General features: G+C 46.2%; 1 long non-coding RNA gene across 1 annotated transcript; it reads left to right on the top strand.

The window, feature by feature from the left end:
• Positions 1 to 262: 262 nt before the first annotated feature.
• LOC115900466 lies at positions 263 to 5,182 on the top strand. Its single transcript, XR_004060146.1, has 3 exons — positions 263 to 443; positions 4,824 to 4,875; positions 4,971 to 5,182. It is a non-coding gene; the product is annotated as an uncharacterized LOC115900466 (long non-coding RNA).
• Positions 5,183 to 5,516: the final 334 nt, after the last annotated feature.

The raw sequence follows: 5,516 nt of genomic DNA, 5'->3' as shown, positions 1-5,516 counted from the left end.
GGAGCTCAAGAATTGACATTTCTAAGGTGCCCAGATGATCAGACACCACACTTTGAGAAAACAGAAATGTGGCACATTAGCCACAAAAGTGTTGAGGCGAAGGAGCCATTTCCTCCCTCTCTCACTTTCTCCTTTCCTGTGTGACCCTGGCTAGTTATTGCATCATTGAAGCCATCATAATAAGCCAGGAAGGAAGAAATTTCATAACTGTGCTGACTCCACCAGAACCCCTGCCTCTGTGAGCAGGGAGAGGTGAGGAGTAGCAGATGTTGTTAGCTGCCTACTCAACAGCCATCCCCTTCCCCAGTCCATGCCTCTACACTCTTTCCTGCTGAACAGAACTCCCATTCTGTTCAGGAAACAAGGACTGTGTGTTCCACAGCAGCCTGAGCCCCAGTCCTAGCCCCGGCCCCAGGACGGAATCTTGATTGGCAAGGCAAGAGGTAGGTCGGCCTCCCCGAAATGTCCTGATCCCAGAGGTGAGCAGACAGGTTCAAGGAGTTCCTAGTACTTCCCCTAGTACTAAAGCTGAAGCCCTTTCCCCAGCCAGTGCAGCCTCTGGCATCTGAGGCAGATCCCAGCAGAGGATACCAGTGGTTGGAGACGTCTGCCTGGTCCCTGTAGGGTTCCAGCCTTTAATTTGGCCTTATGCTTGCTCTACTGCTCACTGTGGCTGGCTCTGAGAGGTAGGATTTGAGCCCAGGAGGTAGGTATGTCCATGTTTTACTTTAATCACATCTGGCTGACCTGGTTGCAAGGAAAATGAGTTCTTTGAAATACTGTTTTTCCCTTAAAATGAAGGTGGGGATTGGTGGAGAACAGGATGGGGTAGGAGGGTGGGGTCAAAAGAGACTTCCAGGACTTGCCTGCAGTGAGAACACCCTGTGTGAGGCAGGTGGAGGAAAGAGTGGTGCCCAGCCCTTGGGTGTTTCCCTGTCCCTTCTTGCTTCCAAACCCTGGCTTTGGTACCCACAGGCTGAACTCACCTGTGGTTTGGCTATGTCCCCGCCCAAATCTCATCCTGAATCCCCATGTGTTGTGGGAAGAACCTGGTGGTAATTGAATCATGGGGGCAGGTCTTTCCTGTGCTATTCTCGTGATAGTGAATAAGTCTCATGAGATCTGATGGTTATTATAAGGGGGAGTTTCCCTGCACAAGCTCTCTCTTTGCCTGCTGCCATCCATGTAAGACATGACTTGCTCCTTGTTGCCTTCTGCCCTGATTGTAAGGCTTCCCCAGCCACATGGAGCTGTATGTCCAATTAAACCTCTTTCTTTTGTAAATTGGGCCAGTCATGGGTATGTCTTTATCAACAGCATGAAAACGGATGAATACACCCACCCTTGCCCTTTCAAGGCTAGTTTCTTCTGTCCATGAGGCTTATTCAGAGGCTATATTCAGACCCTAACTCCAAAGCCAGTCTGGGAGCAGAGCCTGGGTGAAGCCAAAAGTTGCCACTATTTGATTCTTTTCTGTGCTACTCATGGTCTTGCTGTAACACTGCTTCTACCATTGCTTTTTTAAAAGATCTAATAAGTGATTCTTAGATATACAAAAGAGGTATAAAATATAACATAATTCATACCTTCATACCCACCATTCAGCTTAAGAAACAAATCATTTAACAGTGGAGTTGAAGCTGATCCATTCTCTCTTCCCCCTCCTCAAAATCAGCTGACTCTTGTGCCTATCATATGTATTAAGTTTGACTACAAATAACAGAAAACCCAAAATAGTTACTCAAGTGAGCTGGAAGTTTACTGACCCTTGGTACAAGAGAGGTGGAGGGAAGCAGTTCAGGGCTTCTGTGGGAGCTTCACAGTCACCAGGACCAGCCATCCCCGAGCTGCCACCTGCAGCACCATTTCCACCTCCTGGACCAAGAGAGCTGCCATGCTCCAGCCATCTCATCTACTTCAAGCCAGCAAAAAAGGAGAAATGAAGGAAAGAAGGGCATGTCACCTGCCTTAAGGTGACTTATTGAAAGTTGTACACTATGCTTCCCTTACATCCTATTGGCCAGAACTTGTCACAAGGCCACATCCAGTTGTGGGAGAAGCTAGATGTCATTTTTATTCCAACGGGCTATGTGAAAAGGAGAGTGAAATTGGGAGACCCCTAGTGGTCTCTGCCACATCATAGCCTTAACCAACATGCTGGCTTAGGGCACTAAATTGCTGAAGATGTTGAATTTTAATTTTTTTAAATTTTATTTATTTATTTATTTGAGATGGAGTTTCATGCTCGTCGTCCAGGCTGGAGTGCAATGGTGCAATCTTGGCTCACTGCAACCTCCACCTCCTCCTTTCAAGTGATTCTCCTGCCTCAGCCTCCTGAGTAGCTGGGATTACAGGCATGCACCACCATGTCCAGCTAATTTTGTATTTTTAGTAGAGATGGAGTTTCACCATGTTGGCCAGTCTGGTCTCAAACTCCTGACCTCAGGTGATCCGCCCGCCTCGGCCTCCCAAAGTGCTGGGATTATGGGCATGCGCCATCACGCCTAACCAGATATTGCTTTTTTAAAACAAACTTTTAGTATATGCAAAAAAAAAAAAAAAAAGGATATAGATGATAGAGCTCAATGAAATCTCATAAATGAATCATGATATAGACTGTAACCAACACCCCAGAAAGGCCACCTCATGCCAAACAAGAGTCTGATTAGAAAATAAAATCCCAGGTTAGTAGCTGTCTTATTCTATGTTGGTTCATGAGAATTTAGTTTGCATCACTCCTTGTTCTTAAAGGACTACGTTTCCAGTTTCTGGTAATACTGGTAAGTGTTTCTCTTGATGAACGAGCTGAAACTGAAAGTGAATTTCCCTTTAGAAAAATCACAATCCACAGGGGGTCATATCATGCATTTAGTTACAAGCTACATGAAATAAAGAGGGATGGCATTTATTGTGCGTCTATTGTGTCAGCTTCTGTGCCAAATGAAGATGCTGCTTTTGAAAATACAACCAGTGGAAACACCGCTGTCCCCATTCCTGGATCTGTCACTGACTGGGGCTGTGTGATGTCACTTGAACCTGAAGTCACTTAAGCTGGCTCTGCCTTCGTTTTCTCATCTGCCAAATGGGGATAATATAGTGATGATTAAAAGAGGAAAATATTGCCAACATGGTCTATAAATATAAAGCTTGGGCCGGGCACAGTGGCTCACGTCTGTAACCCCAGCCCTTTGAGAGGCCAAGGTGGGTGGATCACCTGAGGTCAGGAGTTCAAGACCAGCCTGACCAACATGGTAAAACCCCGTCTCTACTAAAAATGCAAAATTAGTTGAGTGTGGTGGTGCATGCCTGTAATCCCAGCTACTCGGGAGGCTGAGGCAGGAGAATCACTTGAACCCGGGAGGCAGAGGTTGCAGTGAGCTGAGATTGTGCCACTGCACTCCAGCCTGGGCAACAAGAGTGAAACTCTGTCTCAAAAATAAATAAATAAATAAATAAATAAATGTAAAGCCCGGTGTAGACATTGCTTCCTTCCCCTTAGGAGGCCAAGTGTTTGACCGAGCTCTACCTACAGTGTGTCTTTCCACTGAGCTTGCCTCCTGGCTCCTAAGTGCCATGAAGGCAGAGGTCATCCCCACCTCCCATCCCTGAGCTGATGATGGAGTGAGCACTGAGACACATTCGATGGATGGAGCCAAGGGCTTGCTGTGTTTCCTTTTACAACTGGATCTGAGTCATGCCTCCTTTTGCCTCCCACTGCGGCCCTCCTCCCCTGGATTTCTGGAACACTCAGGCTGTCTGCGTGTTTTAATTTATGCTGCCTTCCTCCCTTCCTTTCTTGCTCTTTTCATACTTGCCAGCCCATATATATTTAGCTCTTTTCATCTTTCTTCATAAATCATTCCCTCAAGTCAAGTCCCTGAAAATGTTTCCCCTGAAACCCCTCCAAACGGTATTTGAAACACTTACCTCCTCATAAATGCAACGTGGACAATTTGGCCTGTCACTGCTGCCTTAGTGCCAGGAGAAAGACAATAAGGAAACTGGGGTGCAGGCTCTGGCACTCCATGTGGGGAACTTTGTATCCCCTTTCTTTTAAAGATGCTGATGGCTGGGCGCGGTGGCTCACGTGCTAGTAATCCTAGCACTTTGGGAGGCCAAGGCAGGCAGATCACTTGAGATCAGGAGTTCGAGACCAGCCTGGCCAACATGGTGAAACTGCAGCTCTACTAAAAACACAAAAATCAGCCAGGTGTGGTGGCGCATACCTGTAATCCCAGCTACTTAGGAGCTGAGGCAGGAGAATTGCTTGAACCAGGAGGCGGAGGTTGCAGTGAGCCAAGATGGCACCATCGCACTCCAGTCTGGGAGACAAGAGCAAAACTCCATCTCAAAACAAAATAAAATTATAATTAAATTAAGATGCTGAAACAGCATTGAAGTGTTCGGGAAATAATTTACTTTATGGTCCTCACAATGAAGGGGTAATCTGGTGGTGAAAGGTCTGGGCTGTAGCATCTGAATGTCTGAGTTAAAATCCTGGCTTGGTCACTTATTTGTTGTGGAATCTTGGACAAGTTACATGACTTCTCTGTGTCCCAACATCCTCAGCTGTAAAATGGGAATGAGAGTTTACCGTACTAGGCAGTTATGAGAATTAAATAAGTTCATTCACACCAAGTTCTTAGCATGTTGTCTGGGACATGGTAAGTGCTTGACAGATTTTAGCTTCTTGTTGTGTTTTTTCCTGGGTGTACCCAGTCTCCATCCTTTTCATCATTATTATTGGCAGAACCCTTGTTTTATGCTGGATTCCAATATAACCTGAGTTTTAAAATAATAGCTTCTTCTGCCTTCCCTTGCAGCCAAAACAAGTCATGTGACACAGCTCTCGCCAGGGAGATGACAGCTGGAATCGTGAGTAGTGCAGCCAGAAAAGCTTTGTAAAGGGAGCAGACTGAATTGCCATGTTCCTGTCTGCCTTTCTCCCCTTCTTCCTTTTTCCTGTTTAGAATGTGAATGTGATGTCTGGAGCCTCAGCAGCCACATTTGGACCATGAGCCCAATTTGAAAATGACAGTCATGTGCCCAGGATGATGAGAGAGAAAGAGAAAAGGAACCTGAGTCTTTCCTCCCAGATGGCGCTGTGCAGCTGCCGTACCAGCCCTGGGCCGCCTGCCTTTGGACTTCTTGTAACCAAACAAATGAATAAATAACCACGTAATCTGTGTAAGCCCCTACTTGTCATGTTCCTATTAGCAGCTATGTGCAATTCCTAACTGCTGCAAGCGTAGTTTCCTGGCTGGGAGCAGCTCCAATTAGAGCTGGATAAGATCCTGAAGTGGTTTGTAAACTGCATTCTGCAGGAGCTGAGGGATCCTATGAAGCCCCCTCTCAGACTAGAGATCAGGGATGGGAGGAGTAAGGACCATGCTGCCTCTCCCCACCTCATCTTTTTTCCAAGTTTGTTTTAACTTACTGTAGCGGGAGAGGTGGCCCAGTTAGGTTTTGCGGAAAGAACAGATTTCAGGACAAAAAAATAAAAGGTTTGGAAATCA

This window comes from Rhinopithecus roxellana, chromosome 11 (assembly GCF_007565055.1).
Source record: "Rhinopithecus roxellana isolate Shanxi Qingling chromosome 11, ASM756505v1, whole genome shotgun sequence".
NCBI lineage: Eukaryota > Metazoa > Chordata > Mammalia > Primates > Cercopithecidae > Rhinopithecus > Rhinopithecus roxellana.
This window is presented reverse-complemented; position numbering and strand designations above follow the sequence as displayed.